Source organism: Zea mays, chromosome 2 (assembly GCF_902167145.1).
Source record: "Zea mays cultivar B73 chromosome 2, Zm-B73-REFERENCE-NAM-5.0, whole genome shotgun sequence".
Lineage (NCBI taxonomy): Eukaryota > Viridiplantae > Streptophyta > Magnoliopsida > Poales > Poaceae > Zea > Zea mays.
In genome coordinates this window covers 114,722,783-114,745,251 of record NC_050097.1, presented here as the reverse complement: position 1 = coordinate 114,745,251, position 22,469 = coordinate 114,722,783, and the positions used below count along the sequence as shown (strand labels likewise).

Here is a 22,469-nt window from a genome sequence, read left to right as displayed (position 1 = left end):
TTGATAACTAATTATAAACATGACACAAGTTAACATTGACTAAACGGTATTTTCCTCTTTAATTCGGTGCTACCCTTCGTCTCAAGGCGTGTCGTCATGCCGAAGCTCCCTAGATTATAGCTTCGGCATATGCTTGTGTCTGCTTGCATATCATCCTGCCGAAGGTGTTTTTGCTTAGAGGACCTTCGGCGAAGAAGAAGGCCCCCAACACCTCACTAGAAATCGATTTTTAGTGACGGATCCTTAAGAAAATTGTCAAACCGCTTACGAGCTTGTTCGGTTAGCTCCCAATACATGTGGATTGAGTGAGATTGAATGGGTTTAAATCCCAAACAAGTCAAACTTCTTCCTATTTTTTCCAATCTCATCCAATCCATGTGTATTGGGAATAACCGAACAAGGCCTAAAGAAATCTGATTTATACATATGGTTTTCTTAAAAAACCGTCACTAAAAATAAAAATTAAAACTCCACCGCATGCTTTAAGCTTTTTTCTACTATCGACCGCATCTAACACCGTGCAGCAGTCGTCAGCTTTGATCCGGCTGATCAAGTCGATGTTGAGGGTGGCTGGATGCTGGGGCTCGTGATGCTCCATGCTCTCCATGGCACATCCCAGCTCCTGACTAGGAACTGTGCCATCCCGAGGCCATCCGCGACGACGTGGTTGGACGTCACCCCGGCAACGAATCCGCTGCAAGCGAACTCTATCACCTGCGCTAGAACTATGTGTTTGGTTGCGGGACAGCCAGGACAGGGACATTCCCTGACGTCACCTCTCGTCTCTCCAATTTTAAGGGACAACTGGGGACAACACTAGGATAGTCCTATCCTAACCCTTGACCCTGAAACAAACAACCTTATTTGAGGGATCGTCCCATCCTGTCCCGTCATTGCAACTAAACACATCCTAGAAGCAAGGGTCGGCATCATAGCAGAGCACGAGTACATATGTTTGCCTCCTAAATTATATAAGTTAGAATATGATAAAATAATTAAAGTGTAAAATATTACTTTGAAAAGTTAAAAGAACCAAGCATTAGATAAGCCTAAAGTTGGACAGGGCCTAAACCGGGATAGCACACGGCGAGTTCCAACTCCTGCAGCGCCGTCGTGGTTGCCTCCTCGAGAGCACAACTGGCTGTCGCGCCTACCAGGTGCAGAGCCACGGGGTGGGTAAAGGGGCCGTGGCCCAACCTCAATTATATATATATATATATATATGATGAGAATTAGAAAAAAAAATAGTAACTACATGAATATAAAAATACAGCACACATCCACTATCTTGTCCAACAATCCAAATCCACAAATCTTTAAAAAAAGCCCAATTCCGCTTTTGTTCTATTATCGTTATACTAGGTGAGTGCCCGTGCGTTGCAATGGCAACATATAATACCATGATGAATTATGTACAAATGTGTGTTTCATTGTTATAGTAAAATGTCCATGCTTTGCACACAATCATATTTGATAACCATAAAAAATATATGTTCTATACACATTTGGATCTTTTATACACATTTAGATCTCGAGATGTCCAATTCCCTCCAACGAAATAAGTCCAAGAATTTTGTTTGAGACCTAAATGACCTCAGAACAAATGTTTACATTCAGACAAATCTTTTTAAGATGCTAGAACATATTCGATCTTTAAAAACAACCATAGATTCCAATCTGAAAAATCAGCTTGTTGACATTACCTTGGCTCCACGGTGTCGTTGTCACCGCCACACAGGAACATCGGTCCCTCGTAGCCGCCATAATACGCCCTCCCTACAACCGCGTGCACAACAGCGCAATAAAACGGCCTCACATATAGCAATAAAAGGCAACAGTCAAAGACATATACTCAGTCATCCAGGACACAATCAAAATCCTAGCCCACCATTTTATGTGGCACAATTCTGGAGAAACTACAGCTAAATTCCAGACAATGCCCCCACAAATATGCTAACTGCAAACACTAACAATGTACATTCATTAAATCTCTATATTACAGCACAAATCTAAATAATAACAGGTATACAATACTCACCCAACTCCTTTAATGCAATGTCTTGTGATAGTATCCCATTAATAATCATTTTTTGGAAGACCTATTGTCTATAACAGCAGGAAGCTAGGAACTGATATAAGCGGTCCTTTATCTTTTATTTCCCTGATCACTCGTTGGATTGAACCGTATACAACCACAAAATTTCATTTGATATTTTCATCTCACTTTCCATTTTCCAAGAATGCAACAAATAAAATCCACCCGTGAAGAACCCCTGTTGAGTTCATGTAGCAAGAATAGGTTCTACGCACTGTCTCCCCCTACATTGCTCCATCCTTGACGACGGTCTCGCCCAAATCCAAGGACATGGAATCAGAATTTAGGAAGGGGACTGAGCCAAGCAGACCGGAGGCTAACCTTGTTGGTGCCCGTGGACCTCATGTCAACGCAGTTGTCGTAGGGGAAGAAGCGGGCGGCCCCGCAATGTCCTGCACCCAAAGCGCGGCTTGCACTTGCCCGTGAACCACCCACAATGCAAAAACTAATAGGAAAGCAAAACAAAATGTACCCTATTTACCAAAAGATGCTCCATAAGTTTAGTGTCAGCATCAGTCCATCCATCAACTACACTTATTGCCATTACAATAAGATCAGCTCCCAATACAATAAGATCACCTGCATAAACAATGGTCAACAGATGTAGTAAGTCCAACAAACTATAGAAACGTACATCAAACAGATACAAAAGGCCCTCGCATACCCTGGTTCACGGGTTGGCGCCTATTTGAGGATACATTAGAATGGTCCGGTCAAACACATAGTCGAACGGGTATCCTGTATTAGTAACATCACAATTATGAGATACAAATAACATGACATCCTAGTAAAGAACACCTGAAGAATAAGCATGCACGCTAAAATCATACCTTCCTGGATAAAGAAACCACGGAATAGTCACCCTGATATATAGAACAGCGACAATATGCTATTGAAATTAGAAGACAATTAATACCATGAATTAGTATATAATTATAACAATTAAATCTAAAACAAAAGAAAAATATTATGTGATTACTAATAATGACATAAGTGATTCAAAGTGCAGGGGTGATTCACAAATAGAATGAGACATTCATGTTTCATTCTCTACACTCCCTAATCACATCGAAATTGACATTTCATTGTTGTCTCTAATATAATGACACCGACACAAACCTGTGGATCACCTATGTCACTGTCCGGTCGAGGCGCAGATGGCTTCTGAGGAGCAGATGATTTGGTCGAATTTACTGCTCACAACCATAGTATTTCAGCCCACCGTTACCAGGTGGAGGCAGCACCTGCCAATTCGAAATTCCTCTCCGTTTGCTGCCCAAGAAACATGTAAAAACAACGAATATACATTACAATGAGACAACAACCAGACAAATCTGAAAAAACAAATATTCAGATCCGAAACAAGAGAGTAGAATTACTACATCAACATGGGAAACAACTTAAGTGAAAAAAATGAGGTTTCCAATTTTTAGGATTCCACTGAATGTACAACAGCTCCAACCTCTTTTCTTGTGCCTTAGCAGCTACACGAGCGCAAAGCGTCCAAAAAGGAGCATCACAAAATCTATGATTGCAAACAAAATATGTCAGTCATTTTCTGAAAATGATACGAACCCAACCAATAAGCATATCACTGACTGAAACATTGAGAAATTCACATGACACGTGCAGTTGGCACACTCCTGATTTTAGTTTCAGCGGTCTTTGAAACGTAGGGATTTCACCAGAATTGTGAATTTTTTTGAAATGCATGTCGTGGATCAGGGAGTATAAAAATTTCATAGAAATTTGTTTAAGCGGTAGCTCTACCGGAACTATGGCCTATTCAATGATAGTCACCTCCTCTTGGGCCTCCTGGTGCTCTTTGCCCGCCACGTCACCAAGTTCGGCGACACGGCCCACGCGGACCGGCTCATCTTCTCATTCCAGGATCCAGATCCAAAACACGCATACACAAATCTATATTAAAAAGAATTATCACCTTTGTGTTGGTCCAGCACCGATGTCCGACCAACACTCTAGCCATATATATTTTCATCAGTTAGCCCATTAACAGGTAGAACAATTGCTTGATATAATTATCTTAGATGAAATAAATTATGTTTTGCTGAGGTCAAAGCATTCTAGAGGAAGATACATGAAAAAGAATAGAAAAATAAGTGTAATGAGACATGCATGTCGTTCCAAAGGAACAATGGCCATAAAAAGAAATGTTTTCTCTGATTGAATTCACAATCATTAAGTTCTTTGTTCATTCTTGTTCCTGCTAGTTTGCTCATCTCTATCGTCTCTCAGCTCTCACCTGCTTATTCACCATGCACCACCGTCGCTCCCTTCCCCGCTCTCGCACCCTATGCTGCAGAAATAGGGATTTTTAAATCTGAGGCGAAAGAGGTGTGCATCAAAGATTCCACTCTAGTTTGCATATATATGAGTGAAAACATAAAGCAAAGAAAGTGAGAATAATATTCTCACACAAAGTCTGTAAAAAATGCATAGGCATATATGAAACTATTAGTGCCAGTGGCATACCATTTGTATGTTTCATTAGTTATCCTTCTTTCTTTAGTGAACAACATCGTGGTTAACATATATGCCTATGCAGAGAGACGGAGTGTGGCGGCAATTAGCAACGAACAGCAGGCATGAACAACCATCAGTTACCCAAGGTGAAAAGTCGTATGATCTGGATAAATAGAGTTGCCCATGGTCAAAGAGTCCTATGAGCTCGAGAAATAGAACTTACGTTCTCCTCGATGTAGTTCAGGCAACCATCGTTTGGCACAAAGGCAGCAATCTTCTTCCCGTTCTTCACCAGCTGGACACGAGCGCACTTACGGATAGTAGAGTTAGGCTGCTTAGTCTCAATGTCGCTGCAAATGAAACGAAGTAGTGCATGTCAGGTATTGCTTAACTCGCCTGTTGTTCAGAAGAAACGGAATCTACTGTTCCGTGAGCTCACATCTTCTCAAGGATGATTCCCTTTGCGTGAGATGACCCAGCAAAGGGTTTCTTCCACTCGTTGCCGAGATGGCTCTTCTTGCAGGCTTTGTCAGCCCACCTCTAGTTCCTTATGTGGGTCTTGAGCTTGCGCCCAACTCCCATACCACGTGTCTTACTGCAGCAGAATCACAAATGTTAGCACCCAAAAATATATGCCAACACCAAGTGTAGCACATCAAACATCTTCAGTTTAAAATAGCAGGAAGATATATAGCTATGTGCTTAAGCTACCGCTTGCTCATAAACCATAAAAGGCTGGATTCTAATTCATTCAGCTAGCAACAAGCATAACATGCCAAATGAAGTCAAGTCTTTGTAGGCTCAGTTTCTCAGACGTAAAAGCTCCATGCACAAAGGATTACAAGGCTTTGAAGCAAAGTTTACAAAGTAGAGTACTACTAATCTGTATGATTTAAGTAACCGAACTCTACTCATTGATATCCTCTACATTGGAATGAGCTTCATGTTCAGATTTAAGATATAGCCATGAGAGTACTGTTAACTTGGGAAGCATGATGCTCTAAGGCCGTGCTCAGCAGAGCCTGCATATGACCGTGCAAAAATATTGTTTTGCATTGTAGACTACAATGAAGTTCGATATAGGGAATGAGATAAGGTGTGGGATACAAAGGATGCTAGAGACAGCCTAAACATAACAACCTAAAGACTTATATTCAATGACGATATGAGCTAGTTATATGAAAATTAAGGCTAAAATCGCAAAAAAAAACAATGTGAAAATATCAATATTCGCATGATCATTTCAAAGAAGGCTAATACGAAAAATAAAAAGAGTTGTTGTCCTAGTTCATAACTACCAGTGCTAGTAGATGTGAATATGTGATACAACGTAGGGGGGTCAACAATTCAACATGCCACCATATCTCAATGAGCAATGGAGCCACATGAGTACTACTGTCACCATTAATGAAGGCACACATCCATAAATCTAGACTAATTGTGAAAATATATTCAGTTCACTGTCATCGTCCTCAAGTGTCGTAGCTGAGCCTCTTCTGGTCAGTGCAGATGATTTGGACCAGTGTACGCAGATAACAGCGGTCATCGGGACCTTGTTCAGCTATGTGCTGAGGGAGCTCGAGCAAACCTCGATGTCAGTTAGTTCCACCCTGAATAGATCCTTGTTGATTTTCGGCTGAAGGGAAGAGAATCCCTGCTAGAACCCTTCCACTTCCACAAAAAAATATTCTAAAATAAAATAGCATCAGTAAGAGGTCAACCAACACCATCTAGAGCTTATCAACAAATAGTTACGGTCTTTCAAACATCGATACAGAGAAAATTATTGTTTCCATGAAATGTCATACAGGAGAGCCAAAAAATTGTATGCCTCATAATTAGGCTGTCAACCTTAAAAAATCGGTCTCTGTCTAGCACCTTCTAAACCCAACCCATATTCATTATATGTGGAGAAACATTCAAAAACAGAAGCATCAACCTGAGTTCAAAAAATAGAGGTTGTTGCACCAAAATACACTTTCCAAAGAGAACACAGGCATACACTCTATCTATTCTACAAGACACCATGAGCACGAACAGAACATAAATGAATCTAACCAGCAACATTCGATTCCTGGTACGATCGAAGAAAACGCATGTATGAGTTCATTGAGACAACACCATTAATCGCTACAAAACACTGTATTAAACACCAGAGATTAATCCTGATATACATCAAAGTACTGACTAACTGAAAAGAACACTTCAAAATCACTATGTAATTAATTATGCTGCTTGGAACAATCAAAATACATAAAAATAGAACTAATGTTTTTAGTAGCATTCAGTTTTACTTTACAACTGTTGCGGCCAAGGTAACTGAATGAAACAGGCTTAGAGAAATAAAGCTAAATTTAGGTACAGAGTTCAGAATGCTAGGGCAATAATATACTTATTCATAATTCCTAAATCCAATTGATGCAATATCATACTTGTTGAGAACATATTCATTAACAATTTGGAGAATTGTATATCAGTATAGCTGTGAACACATTCAAATTAAGACTAAGAAGTGCCAACTACCAAGCATGCTGATGCTCCCTATGTTCTGAAAATTTTGAAATGCGATACAAAATTGAAAACTGATCAGATAGATAAATTACCAAATAAAACAGACCATAAAGAAAGATGGTTTAAGGGTGCAAACATATGTTATAGAAAAATGACTTTCTTTTGAAATTTTTGCATGGTTAGCATCGGAAGTTTAGTGCCTGGCCATTTTAGCTCCTGCTTGTACTGCAGAATGGAACGCTGAAGGATCTACAAATGAGACATAGATCTGCAATATGCAGTTTTCCCCAGAAATGCACTTAGCACAACCAACTCTGATGCTAGGCGAAACCATAACGGCAATTACAACCACAGGTTCCAATCACCCTATGAATGGATAGCTTACCGGAAGGTTGGTAACATCCATGGCAAGCTTTACTAAGTCCTTGTCACATGCTATGTCAACATGGGTTGCACCTCCCTGCAGCAAGTTTGTTATGGTGGCTTACAAGTAATGGACTTGTAACATGATCATGAATAAGGTTGAGTAGACCAATAACAGCTTTATTTCCACCGATTTAGACAAATTTTGGTTAAACACCTGTGCAGAAAAAAGGCTCTTTTAACAGGCACTTTCTAAATTTAACTAATTTATAGGCCGCATTCTATTTTGTCTTTAAAAAATACACACATGTGAGAAAATTATAGGTTGCTTCCTGGTTTTCATAGATGTTGATTGTATGCGAAGAGAGTAGGTTGATTATACAGCTAACTTGTGTTGATAATGACTTCAATTAACATCTTGGATGAAGAATAAGGAAACTTGAGTCCTGCACAATGACCTGCCGTCTGATTCTAGACTTCTTTCTTGACAAAATCATCAGCGACACAATCTTAGATTATTCGTACCTCTAGAAGAAAACAACAGATAAAAACAGTGTAATAGAGACCTCTCTTTTCACATCATATAGTCTCAAAGAAGTCTGCAAGAACGAAATAGTAACTCTAGTAAGCGTTGACAGGTAGATGTATTGTCCACACCTTATCTGCAGCTGTGACAACAGATGCAACACTGCTCCTGTCAAAGTTCTGAAGCCTGGAAATTATCTGCACAGTTCAAGAGCCAGTGGCTATCAGCTAATCATCGCTAAGCAAGGATAACTCATCCAAACAAAAGAAAGGCTCCTTCAACTGTCCACTCCGAAGACGGCAGTACATCCACAGCTCTCATTCCCCGCCAGCAGCCAGCTTCTCCCTCCCCGCAACTCTCTTTCCCTACAAACCTCACCACAGCCGCCATGCGCCATGCGCCGCAACCCGTGCGTTGCCGCTGCCTTGACCCCCGTGCCACTGCCGCCTCTTCCCCTCGCCTCACTCTCGTGGGCAAGGTGACAGGATGCCTTGCCTCTCCTGGTCGCCTTACTGCTTAAGCATCTCTTTAGCGACACCTTAATAACTATGCCCATATCACAGAATTTTATTCTGTATTTCTACTAAAGGCATAATTGAATCTGGGATACATTATACATCTATTATTTACTGTTACATTATGGTTTCATTATGCTGTCAAATTAGTGTTAACACAAGAACTTTAGGTACAGGGTTTTAATTTTCTTTTTAGGGAACTGTAAAATGTTACCATTTTACACATTTAACTTGGTAATGTCTTATTATGAATTTTGACAGTTTGTCCATGGCAATGATCATTCCAATTTTTCAAAATATATAAAACCTTCATATTTTGCATTTTACAATGAATTTATCTATGATGTTCTCTATTGCCTGGTTAAAAATAATCATCTTTTTTCACGAAATTTTCACTCCATACTCTTGTTCTCTTGCCCCCTATATATGTAGATTTGCGACATATTTTCATGTGTAAACTTACTGTTGGGCTTGGGCATGTTTTGTAGGGAGCAAGAGATGGATGCCCAAATTTATTGTGAAACCGAAGTCTGCAAGCGCAGATCCTCATAAGAGACAGAAGATCGAATCCACGGCTGTCCAAGACACCGGGAAAGGCCAAGATGATGAACAAAAAAGTGGACCTGCGAAGCAAACCAATGTTCTCCAGTCCCTCTGCCAGAACTACGATAGTGATGATAGTGAATGAATGAGGACACCGCCCTCTTCAAGCCATAACAGTCCTGGTTGCCAATGTTGTATTATACCAGAGGATGTTAACACATGTAGTTCCCCAAACCACTGGTATTGTGTCATCATGGCACATGATATTTATCACAAATCTCTGATTATCAATGGTCCAACTACAAGTATTGGCTCTTACAAATATGGGCTATCCAGATAGAGCTGCGTTATTGGATAAAAATGATAGCTACAGAAAGTCAGATCTGCGGTTTGTACATCAAACAGCCATACACAAGCTTGTTTATGCAGCATCACTGAATTAGTCATTGTTTGTTTGAAGTGTGTGATATTTACTTGCCTTTGCTTGTGAAAATTCAATGAAATGTCAAAATGCAGATGAAGTGTGGTTGTTTGGTTTTGTTTGCAGCATCCCAGGGGCATGCATGTTTGGATTTTGGAACGCACCAATTTCTCATATTCTTTATTAACCAGAAAGCAGTTCAGCCTCGTTTAAAATCTTCTGAATGCTGCCTAAACGCTGACATCAATGGGATTGGTATGGTGAAGGAGACATGTAAAGGAGATGAACCTTGAGAGCTCACAGGCTCGCTGTCCCACCTCCTGCCGCCGCAGCCAGCGCCCACTCCCGCCCGCGCCCCCCTCATGGCGCCGCCTCCTCCGCCGCCGCCGCTACCGCCGATGGCGATACCCTCCGCCTCCACCGCATCCGGCCACCGCCACGCACGGGAGAGGGAGGGACGCCGCCTCTACGCGCGCTGGAGAGGGATGGGGCGCCGTCGCCGTCACACGTGGTGGAGAGATTGGGGCGCCGCCGTGTGCGGGCAGGGAAGGGGCGGTCTTGGTGAGAGGTGTGGAGCGGAGGAGTTTGTTGCGGCGGGGCGAGGCATGGAGCCTTCCCAAGAAGCGGATACGGTTGATGCGAAGCGAGCAGCGACAGCCAGCTAGGGTTGGACAACCAGGATGCAAGCGGGCGTGGGCAGCAGATACGGACGGTCTAGATTGACCGAAGGCAGAACAAAGGAAGGCAGGCTACCCTTAGAGCCTTAGGGTCTGTTTGTTTACCCTCATGGATTATATAATCTGGATTATTTTTGGAGGATTATATAATCTGGATTATATAATCTGAATTATATAATCTGATTAGTCCTGTTTGTTTACCCAGATTATTTGAGTTGTTAATAGGATTCTTTTGTATGAGGAAGACAAGAATGCCCTCTATATTTGTACTAGGTCGAACCAGACAAGGGCACCTGGAGCCTGGCGGCTAGGGTTAGGAGGAGTCGAGGAGGAATTATGCTGGATTTGCTGGTCGCTGGATGCCGGATAGGCGCAAAAACGATTCGGTGGATTATAATGGCATTGGTGGGTAATTTCTAGGAAACTTGAAAGGGTAGTGGAGAAGTGGAAAAAAAAATAATCTGAAATAAGCACCTCCTCACTTGCTTATGGATTATCATAATCCAAGGGGTTAGATTATATAATCTGGGCAAATAAGCTGGACTGTTTGTTTGCCTCTTAGGATTATTTAATCAAGATTATATAATCTTGGGGGTAAACAAACAGGCCCTTAATAGGTAGTATAGATTCGATCGACACAAGGTAGAAGCACTTGACTCCTTTGTCTCCATCCCCTTGTTGTACTCGCCCTTGTTGGAGAAATAGACATTTTCAGTTTTAATTTAATCCAGAAAATCACGGCAATGTATTTGACGACATGTATGTGCATGTGTATATTACTACTCACATACGCAGTAAACAATAGTAAAACATACACAATTACTAAAAACATAATGTATCCTGCGAAGAGAACGATGCTCAAGGCATCAGTGGCTCTATTCACACGAGACATCTCGTGTGTATGTTCGATATAGTCGTACACAGTCGACGGAGGCAGATGTACGCAGTGCAGTCCCTCGAACGGCGCCGGCGATGAGGAACTTGATCAGTGCTTGTCAAGCGGACGAAGCGAGCAGTCGCGAGTACGCTCCCCAAAAACCTGATCACCCGCACACCCGTGCAAGTGTCTCTCTGTGGACGGCGATTTAGGAGGCCGGCTCTTCCACACTCTCTGTGCTTGCCCCTTCTGTGTTGCCCCAATCTCGCTGCCACACGTAGCTCCCCTTCTGCGCTCACCAGCTCTGTCGCCTCACCAATGTCGTTGTCGCCCGTCCATCCCCCTTCTGCCTGCGCTCACACACTCGCGCAATTCAGTCGTTCAGCCATCGCAACATTGACATGTAGTTTTTTCTTGTTCACACTACAACATATGTGGCCTTTTATGACGAATATCAAATGACAATAAAGATTTTCATCATTGGTCATTTTGTTTAATGATGTAGTTTTTGTGGCAAGACAATCTTGTGACGAATTTAGGCTAGAGTCACTAATAACATTAAGAAAACGTCATAACACTACCCGGTGAACATATCATGATGAACATCTTGTCATAAGTTACTAGCAATAAACGTCATAAATATATATACAATCCTATGTCATCATAATATATTACAAATAAGTAATAGTTTAAAATATCTATTCTGGTTATTAATCCAAAACAAAATACACGTATAAAAATTGCTATAATATTTATCTAAAAATTACACCATGAGAAAAAAGTGTACGTGAAAAATTAATTTAAATTTTTTAAAATATATGTTCATAAGAAAAAAGGTAAATAAATTATTTCTAAAAAAATCAAACTCAAGACCTTGTATCATAGAAAAATTCGTTGTCACCACTACGATAACCAAATATTTCTAATAAATATGGACTTCAAAATAATACTAGAAAAGAGGCGCCCTATCGGGCGCTTGACCAGAGACAAATAAACAAGATCACGTGAAACATTACCGCCGTCCACGAACAAGGTTTTGGTTTCCACTTGCAACCGTTTGTGGTGACTATTCCCGTGGACAGCATGTGTGCTTTGCACAAGCACTGAGCTCGACCATTGGATCAAGCACATTACCGGGCAAAGTGCAAAACAGCAACATAACCGCCTTAAAATTTGCAACATATATGCTTTAAAGAACAGGAGGAAGTTGTACAGACATGAACTAAGAACTAACAACCATAATAATTAAGTTTTGTTTACACAATCTCTTCAAACACAACTGGCATGCAGAAGAACAACCCTATAGTGCATTTAGATGAGTAACATATGACTTTAAATGAAAAAGTGCTGCCATGTGTCTCGAGGACATGCTTGTAAGATACAGCTTCTATTGACCTAATTGCTACCTGGCCTGCATAGACTGAGATGCCCTATCTAGAATTGATGACTACAGAGAAGGCTAAGAATAACATATAATCATGAAAGTTGGGGTCACATTTTCTGGAGGTACTTTCCGTTGCAGTGGTGCTGATGTGGTGGCAACTGGATTAAAAAAAATCGAGTCTGGTCACATGAAGTCGAGAATTAGTAGTTTTAGGGCAGTAAGATCAATTTAAAGAAGCAAATATACTCACCTGCACTTTGTAGTTTGTACAAGATGCCAAGAGATACTCACCTTCCTTGCGATGATTTATTCCTGGCAGATTTTATCTTCTCTATAGCCTGCATGAGAAGCACAGATGATAAGTGATTGGAGAACTGAACAATAGCAACCAAAAGAAAAGCACATACCTTTGTCACCCGATCCTTCCATGTAATAAGTCTATATTTTTAATAAATAGTTGGCAGTTTTCCTATATACTTAGATTCGTGTCAGGTCTAAATATACAGTAGGTATGTATAGTCCCATGTAACAACATATTTTCACATTTCTCTAGATGGTAGTGTTGTCAAGAACATATCTGAAGCTGGCAACATATGTCTAAAATAAAGTAGCAGATGCCAGATGCTTACTCCTGAAGAGATGGTGATCTAGACTTCCACAGGCATAGGTATAGTGGGTACTAAATCGCCAAAAAGAAACATAGCTAAATATACTAAATATACGAACAAGCATGGTTGTAGCCTGTAGTCCAGTCATAAGCTGAAGATGGTCAGACACAACTGACAAGCAAAACTAATCCTATGCGGGCGTGAAAATGCAGCATGTAAGCAGCAAATCAAAATGACTGAAATCTAGCAAGTAGTGCAGCGAGGATTTTTTCACCATCACAGAGCACGTTGCAGACCTCTTCTTGATCACATTCAGCACGAGCAGCAAGATGGCAATGTTCTGCGCCATCTTCAATCTAGCACCTTGTTCTCGGCCTTGGGGTCAACAGCACCGGCCTTGGGGTCAGTACACCTTAAAATGGGCACCAATATTTAAGTTATTCACATATAAATTTCATTAAGTTGTGCACACTACACCAAGTTGTGAATGCAGTCACATGGAAATTACTATAAAATATTCACAGAAGCAAGACATTCACAAATTACCAAAGTAATGAGGAGCTGCATGCCTTAGGTATCCACGGAGGCCTTCTCGACAGTCAGTTCACGGACGACATCGATATCAACAACTCTATTACAACGGTGTCTAGTGGTAGGGAAGAGCAATGAGGGCCAAAACAAAAAAAGGGAGCTGGCGATATCTCGGATCCAGGTCTACAAAATACAAACAAGAGACAGAGAGGATGAGGAATCAACTAATAAAGGGGAGGAAGGCACTTACCCCTGGCCTTGTACAGAGGAGGCCAGCGCCAACGTCAATGATGCTTGAGCTGAGCAGATATAATTCAAATAAGATAGACCATTGCAAGTTATCAAATTGCTATATTCAGTGCAGTGTAAGCGTTTGTTGGTGATTTGTGCAGAGTTTTACCAGTGCCGACGAACAATGACCACTGTTCACAGTTGTCCCCTCTTGGTTTTGCATCCTCATCGAGATTGATGCCTGAGAGCAAGACTTTCTGATTTCCAAGATCCTTCTCAACCAAACCAACATTGTCATTCTAGGAACCCACTAACAGCTACTTTGATTGCACAAAAATAAGTATGCAGACCTGATTTTATTCAATGCCTACACTATATATGTAGAACCAAACATCTCAATTCCATAGTATCTGTTCTACAAAGGCAAAAAATATAGGAAAATGCAAACATGAAAACATAATGAGTTTGAACAAAAAAATGTATTAGTTGCAATCCGATTGAGTAAAATGAAAACAGGAACATGATTTTGTAACACAAAAAATAGGACATAAATTTTAAAAGGGAACAGTTGAAAGCACCATTTCTGATATTGCAAGTGTACTTGATCACCGGAAAAGAAATAGGGCCAACGCGCCAAATACTTCTTTTATGGTGGATTAAATAGAGGCCACATATGCTTCTTGGTTGTTACAATCACATAGAGATGCATCAACAGAAACAGGTAGGTAGTAGCACGAGATGCGGACTACGCTAGAGATGCACGAGCAAAACCACGAGCAATCCCTCGCATCCCCATATTATTCCAGTGGTTACTTAAACCTATGGTAAATGGAAATTGCCTTATCTGCTGATCCAGTTACAAAGAGTTGATCCCGTGGAACAAACTTCAAAGTGGTTATCTGTGTAATGGAAGTTACAATGTTACAGCTTGCAGCAAACTACAACAAAATTCAAAATCACATGAGGAAATACCTTCTTTGAGTGACCAGTAAGCGTGCACAAGATTTGACCAGATGACCGATCAAAGATTACTGCATTTGTATCGATACCCCCAGTTGCAACATCCTGTGAATCCACAAGGTAGCTGGATAAATAGAATGAAATTCCAGATCAACTCAATTACATTAAAGTTAAAAAATAAGGTTCCCATTAAAGGTACAGGTACATAAATAATCTTGATGAACTGATGACAACTGAAAACTTGTGAATATAATTTGGTATAACTCAATATTTTCTGAGAAGGCTCTTGCATCAAGAACAAACACTGGTTTTCCTGTTCAGACATATACATCATCCAGGCATATTACACTTGAAACACTTGGCATAAAGTAATGGGACACAAATCATCCGTAATCGCTTAAAGCTAAATATGCCAGCTAAGACAAGGATTTTGTAGCATTTAAACAGCCATGTGTGGGATGCTAATTTCCATAATTAAAATGCATCACTGCCAGTTATAAGCGATTAATTTTTGTGCCATTACAGCAAATGGATATACAATATCCAAACAACACATAGTAACAAACTAACCTTTGAAGGATGAACATCCATGGACAAAATGCCTGGTTTGTTTGTCTTATGAAGAGGATGGCTGGAGATTTGAGTGTATCTTTCGAGACAGATGCATCAATAGAAACAGGAAGGTAGAAGCACGAGATGCGGACTACGCTAGAGATGCAGGAGCAAAACCACGAGCAATCCCTCGCACACCCCACTGTCGGCTCTGTGCATTATATGAATATCTGGTTGCATTATTTGAACATCTGTGAAACTTGCATGTTGCAAACGCAGAACATACCACCATTTCACATACTAAAGGGGAAAAGTTACAATGACAGTAGGAGGAGGAGGAAGAGGGAGATGGAGAGGACTTGCCTAGCTGAAGTGGAAGATTCACGCGGCAAACGCGAGTAGGACGACGGGGAAGAGGAGGGTGAGCCTGGTGGCGACCAAAACCTCCTGGATGTTGTCGAGGAGGCGGCTGAGCGGGACACAGGGGACCATGTGGAGGAGCGCGAGGTATGACTTCCTGCAGAGCAAGGAGGAGGTCATGTTGGGGTAGCGCGGTGGGCGAGGCGGCGGCCAGACATCTCCTTGCCAGCGACGTTGGCGGAAGAGGCGGAGGTAGATTCGAGGAGGATAGCGGCGGCGAAGTCCATGTGGATGCAGCATCTCTGTTCCTCTGCGCGAACAGCGGTGCCGCCCTAGTAAGAAAGCGGTGGGCCGAGGCGACGAGTCGGAGGCGGTGGAGGGGCTCGTGACCGTCGTTGTGGCGGAGGTTGTTGAGAGGCTCGTCGCGGCGGTGAAGCAAGTCAAGGGCTTCGAAGCAGGCGGAGGCGGCGGCAAGAAGCTAGGGTTTGTGCTCGGGGGACGGCGACGGGGCGCCAACCGAACCTGATTGGGGTTCGGGCGAGGACGGCGGGTTGAATCGCGAAAAGACGAAGGGCCTTTCTGCAAAACAACGACCGCAAAACGCGGGGAGAGCTCGAAATGGCTTCAGGTTTTAAGGAACCTGATTAAGGTTCGTTATGCATAGCAATAATCCCCTCTAGCAAGTGATTCATTCTGTCACATTTACTACAGTCCATAACCCTAAACCCTAGTTGATTCATTGATTTCATTCCCAGCAGCAGCCGCCTACCCATCCTCCTCGTCGCTGCCGCCCCATCCATCCTCCTCAAGATGTCTTGCTCTTCACCTTCATCCCACACTTGTCGTACAACTGCTTCCATAGATATAGGTTGCGAGGTACAGATTGCTGTCGATCTAAGCCTAGCGACCTGCGATGGCGAGGGAAACCAACCTCAAGCCTGTGGTGTAGGTCATCGCCCCTATAGCAGTAAGCAAGGGCAGCACAGCAGGCGCTGGCTGGGTGGCGGCTAGTGGCCGGAGGCCACGAGCGTGTGGTACATGCAATGCATCTACGCGGGAGTTAGGTTGTGCCGCGGAGGCCGGTGGCCGGCTGGGGCACGAGCATGCGGGACACAGGTGCACACCGCGTCAATGTCAAGAACCTGTAGGTCTCAGATCTGCAGGTGGTCGGCTGCTTCTTTGCGATCAGACATCGTCCAAAAACCAAAATCCTAGGCAAGCAGCTCAAACTCGATTAAGATGGATATGTGGAGTACACCGACACACCATTAATACGGTTGGATCAGGTTTCACTCTACTGCTCTTTGATTATTTGATTTTGTTTTTCAAGTGATTAATGTTCATAAACTACAGTAAAACGACAGAGTTTTGACGGCTCTGTTATGTCCGACGGCTGCCTAGGAGGTCGTCGAAGATAATGTTATCTCCAACGGCCCAGGACAGCCGTCGGACATAATATCCTACGTCCTATGGCTGGCAGAAGGGCCGTCGGACATAACGTTATCTCTGACAGCTGTCAGATGGACATAAGGGATTTTAACCCGTCAGCCGACGCCCGCACCGTTTCATTACATCTTGCTCAAGCCCGCCGCCGCCCACGAGCCGCCGCCGCCAGGGGCCTCCTCGCGCCGCCCAAGCCGCTGCTGGCGACCGCCCGCCCCGCCCCCACCCGCCCGACGCCACCGGAGCACGAGCCCGTGGCTGCCTCCGTGACCGTCCACGACGCCGCCGGAGCCACCCCGATGCAGCCCACACCCGCCCCAGCCTCTGCCCCTGCCCCCGACGCCACCGACGCCCGCCCCGACCCCGTCGGTGCTCGCTTCACCAGCTCTACGTCCGGATAATAAGTGAGTAATTTTATGACTTTTAGTATAATTTTGTATATGCATGTAGATTTTTGCTAGTAGTTATGTTTAGTTTGTTATGTCCGACGACCTGAGTTAATTATGTAATTAAATTAGCTTGTTTTGAACTTGCATAGAGATAGAGCTTGTAGTGTTGCGTCAGCAGGTAGAGTAACATCAATCGGTTTTGAGGGAACAAATGGAGTACCAGAGACAACAAGCTGAGTACCAGAAGAAGAAGGACGAGTATTATTCAAACCTCTAGGCCCATAATCAAGCTCTTCTCTCGGTAAGATGAAGTAACATTTTGTTCATAACAACTAAAAACACATGATGTGTACCTTATTTTCTCAACAATGGCTTGTATATATATTGTAGCAACTGGCACAACAAGCGGGCGTCCCGATAACGACATATGGGATACCGCCTCCGAACTTTGCACTGCCGATGCCAATGCTGTCATCTCCACCTCCGCCACCGTCACAATTCCCTATGGTATGTACACATATGCGTCTGTGACATGTTCATAGATGCCTTATGTGTTAAAATGAAAAACTTAGTGGTTAATATTTCATGTGCGTGTGTTATAGGGATTTCAGACACCACCCGCTTCAGTTGCCGCACTTGGAGATGGGTCTGGTCAAGACGACGCATCGCATTCTTGGGTGAACAACCTTTTCAACACCCAGAGTCCAACCGGAGGAAGTGGCTATAACTCGAACCAACCAGGTGATGGATATGGGTGATAGTTCATCAAATGTGTTTGATTTGGAACTATATCATGTTCATGTCAAAGACTATGTGTCGAACTATGTCAGTTTTTAATTTGGAACTATATGTTGATGTAAAAGACTTGTTGCAATTATTTGGGACTATATGTTTGTGAATGTGAGGTGATGTTAAATTTGTGAATGTGAATACTTATTTGAATTGATGTTTGTGAATGTAATTGTGAATGTGAATATGTGGTTGTATATGAAATATGTGTACATGTGTATGCAATCTGTGATTTTTTCTGTAAATGTCAGAAATTTATAAAAACAGTAATTTTTTGCAATTGCTGAAATTTGTTATGTCCGACGGCTTAGCATAGCCGTCGGACATAAGTCACTGTTATGTCCGACGGCCTAAGCTAGACCGTCGAACATAAGTCCCTGTTATGTCCGATGGCCTAAGCTAAGCCGTCGGACATAAGGGCCGTGGGCCCCACCAGTGGTCGTTAAAACGGTTGACGAGAATAACCTCCGATGGCCTGGCGTGGCCGTCGGAGTTAGCTTATGTTCGACAGCAACCGTTGGAAATAACGCTATTTCCGACCTGTTACGTCCGAGGGCTGGGTACAGTCGGAGATAAGGGTTTGGTCATCGGAAATAATCTATTTCCGACGGTTTAGAGCTTATGTCCGATGGCTTTGGCCGTCGGATATTCTATATTTTACCGTTGTGATACGTATAGGAGAATCTTCTACTCCTTGGTGAGTTTTAGTAGAAATCATGAATGTTCGGTTCTTAGCATTGTAGTGAGACTGAGAGCATGAGGCTTCAAGCAGGAAAATCGTTAAGTCAAAATAGATTATTACTGTTTTCTACTAACACCAGATGCATCATTGATGAGCCAAAGTAGTTTAATATCTGTATCTATGTCACAACATTGTCCAAGATGTAACTCTTATAGTTACTTTGTAACTTAAAATACAAGGAAGTAATTATTGGAAATTTGGGATACTGCTGGAGATGCTCTAGTGAAAAATCTAGTGATGTGGTTCCATATACAGTAGTTTCAATGTTGTAGTTAACTAAAAGATTCCTGAACTTAGGGCAACTAAAATAGAAAATATATCCTCTCCTCCTGGCTCAACTGGAACATTGACAACTTATGTTTGATTTGGTTATTTATTATTCAATTTCTTAAATTTGTGTGGCTTGTTTGACTATGGGAACTAAAAAATCACTAGCTACAAGCTTGATATAATTTTATAATTCTTATATTTGTTACCCTTACATCCAGGCTCATAATTTGTCTATTTAACATTTGTTCAAAGGTGCCAATTACTGAGTATAAAAAGAGAGGGCTTTAAAGGTGATGAGGAACAACCAGATGTTCAACAGGTTTGGTATAATTGGATTGTATGAACCTGAATAGAATGAGAACAATGATAGTCATGTGGTTGTTTAGGTACTAAGATGTCTTCTTGTATCCCTTTGGTGTTATTACTCATTTGTGCTCATTGTGCAATAAGTGCCATTGTAGCAGGAATAGTTTTGTTGAGTCTGTAAAGGAAGCAATTGTCAGTGAATGCTCCCTTTTCAATTGCAATGCTAAAGCAACTTAACATCTGCTTGGCATGTGCTATATTTTATACTAGACAAATTTGGTACAGACCATCTTCAATGTAGATATTGTCACCAATAACTAAAACATGCCAAATATTTTATGATCTTGTGGTTATTTCTGTTCCTTACTCTTTCAAAGACAACAGAGATCAGCAACACTTATTCACATTGCTAACTCAATTTAAAAAAATAAAATTATGCGTATACGTTTTTAGTGAAATTAGTGTCACTACCTCTCATTTCCTTTCCTAATTTATTTGTTACCTCCTTGTCTATCTTGTTTTTATTAGTATATGAAATGATAGCTAATATATACTCGTTTGACTATGTTATATAAGTAATATGATAATGTATAATTATTCTAAAATTGAAATTAGTTGTCATCAATATTTCAGTTGCTTTCTGTTTAGATTGTGCAAGGGCCAGGTGAGCACCACCAACTGCGATTGATCTTTTTAAAGTGCCATTGCACTGGCAAGACTAGTTTTGCTGAGCCTATAAACAAAACAATTGGAAGTGAATGTTCCCTTTTTAAATTGCAATACTAAAGTAACTAATCATTTGCTTGAGATGTGCTAAATGTTTGACTACATATCATGCTAGATAAAATTTGGTACAAACCATCTCAAATGAAGATATTGTCACCAATAAGTCAAACACGCTGAATATTCTATGATGTTATGGCTGCTTTTGTTCCTTACTTTTTTAAAGACAGTGGAGAGCAACTAGACCTATTTGCATTGCTAACTCAATTCAAAAATAGAATTGTGCTGCAGGCTTCACTAGTTCTTGACATAAAAAATGTGAAGTGTGGAATTGTTTGTATAGTAGAGATGACTTTATGCATTTTGACATGATATTGTTTGGTATGTGTCGGCGTTTCGAGACAGGGGGGTCCCAAAGCCGACGAGTGAGTGTGCTGCGTGCCCCAGCCCAGATGGGTCGAGCGCGTGGGCGAGCGCGAAGGGGGGAGAGGCGAGGTGGCCGGAGTCGAGCGTGAGAGAGGTGGAAGTCCCGCGGCCTTCGTGTTCGTCCCGCGCCCAGGTCGGGTGCGCTTGCAGTAGGGGGGTTACAAGCGTCCACGCGGGTGAGGGAAGCGAGCGGCCCCAAGAGAGCGCCTGTCCCGTCCTCGGTCCCGCGCGGCCAACCTTCTCTAAGAAGGCCCTGGTCCTCCCTTTTATAGTCGTAAGGAGAGGATCCAGGTGTACAATGGGAGGTGTAGCAGAGTGCTACGTGTCTAGCGGAGAGAGAGCTAGCGCCCTAGGTACATGCCAATGTGGCAGCCGGAGAGGTCTTGGCACCTTGCTGGCGTGATGTCGTGGCTGTCGGAGGTGCGACGGAGCCTGGCGGAGGGACAGCTGTTGGAGCGGTCGAGTCCTTGCTGACGTCGCCCTGCTTCCGTAAGAGAGCTGGGGGCCGCCGTCGTCACAGAGCTTGTGGAGCGCCATCATTGCCCATCCGGCGGAGCTGGCCGGATGGGACGCCGGTCTTGTTCTCCGTGACCCGAGTCGATTCGGGGTAGGACGATGATGGCGCTCCCTGTTGACGTGGCGGGTCTGTGCCCTAGGCAGGGTGACGTGGGGGCTTCTCCGAAGCCGAGGTTGAGTCTGTCTTCTGTTGCCGAGGCCGAGTCCGAGCCCCTGGGTCGGGCGAGGCGGAAGTCGTTCGGCAGAGGCCAGGGCGGAGTCCGAGCCCTGGGGTCGGGCGAGGCGGAGTTCGTCGTCTTCCGGGGCCGAGCCCGAGTCCGAGCCCTGGGGTCGGGCGGAGCGGAGTTCGCCGTCTTCCGGGTCTTAGCCCGAGTCCGAGCCCTGGGTCGGGCGGAGCGGAGTTCGCCGTCTTCTGGGTCTTAGCCCGAGTCCGAGCCCTGGGTCGGGCGGAGCGGAGTTCGCCGTCTTCCGGGTCTTAGCCCGAGTCCGAGCCCTGGGGTCGGGCGGAGCGGAGTTCGCCGTCTTCCGGGTCTTAGCCCGAGTCCGAGCCCTGGGGTCGGGCGGAGCGGAGTTCGCCGTGGCGCCTTTGGCAAGGCCTGACTGCCTGTCAGACTCACTCTGTCGAGTGGCACCGCAGTCGGAGTGGCGCAGGCGGCGCTGTCCTTCTGTCAGACTGGTCAGTGGAGCGGTGGAGTGACGACGGTCACTTCGGCTCTGCCGGGGGGGCGCGTGTCAGGATAAAGGTGTCAGGCCACCTTTGCGTTAAATGCTCCTGCAACTTGGTCAGTCGGTGTGGCGATTTAGTCAGGGTTGCTTCTGAGCGAAGCCAAGGCCTCGGGCGAGCCGGTGATGTGTCCGCCGTAAAAAGGGGGGCCTCGGGCGAGACGGAAGTCTCTCGAGGTCGGCTGCCCTTGGCCGAGGCTAGGCTCGGGTGAAGCGTGATCGAATCACTCGTGTGGACTGATCCCTGACTTAATCGTACCCATCAGGCCTTTGCAGCTTTATGCTGATGGGGGTTACCAGCTGAGAATTAGGCGTCTTGAGGGTACCCCTAATTATGGTCCCCGACAGTAGCCCCCGAGCCTCGAAGGGAGTGTTAGCACTCGCTTGGAGGCTTTCGTCGCACTTTTTTGCAAGGGGACCAGCCTTTCTCGGTTGCATTTTGTTCCGGTGGGTGCGCGCGAGCGCACCCGCCGGGTGTAGCCCCCGAGGCCTCGGAGGAGTGGT

At 43.6% G+C, this 22,469-nt stretch overlaps 2 long non-coding RNA genes across 15 annotated transcripts; both read right to left on the bottom strand.

The window, feature by feature from the left end:
- Positions 1-1,343: 1,343 nt before the first annotated feature.
- Positions 1,344-10,218, bottom strand: LOC103646870 (uncharacterized). Of its 7 annotated transcripts, XR_004856305.1 has the most exons (12): positions 9,747-10,218; positions 5,019-8,176; positions 4,803-4,929; positions 4,359-4,412; positions 3,558-3,620; positions 3,215-3,367; positions 2,926-2,984; positions 2,760-2,833; positions 2,577-2,674; positions 2,417-2,487; positions 1,704-1,776; positions 1,351-1,584 (listed from the first exon to the last, which is right to left on the bottom strand). It is a non-coding gene; the product is annotated as an uncharacterized lncRNA (long non-coding RNA). The 7 variants fall into 7 exon arrangements; XR_004856310.1 differs by having other exon boundaries at positions 1,344-1,584; positions 1,704-2,487; positions 4,359-4,407; XR_004856309.1 differs by lacking the exon at positions 4,359-4,412 and having other exon boundaries at positions 1,352-1,584.
- Positions 10,219-11,984: 1,766 nt separating this feature from the next.
- Positions 11,985-16,273, bottom strand: LOC103646869 (uncharacterized). 8 transcript variants are annotated; one of them, XR_002267260.3, is made up of 8 exons: positions 15,297-16,273; positions 14,739-14,831; positions 13,936-14,665; positions 13,786-13,834; positions 13,551-13,650; positions 13,279-13,416; positions 12,688-12,734; positions 11,987-12,115 (listed from the first exon to the last, which is right to left on the bottom strand). It is a non-coding gene; the product is annotated as an uncharacterized lncRNA (long non-coding RNA). The 8 variants fall into 8 exon arrangements; XR_002267261.3 differs by having other exon boundaries at positions 13,301-13,416; XR_002267255.3 differs by having other exon boundaries at positions 11,985-12,554; positions 12,647-13,416.
- Between the last annotated feature and the right edge of the window lie 6,196 nt (positions 16,274-22,469).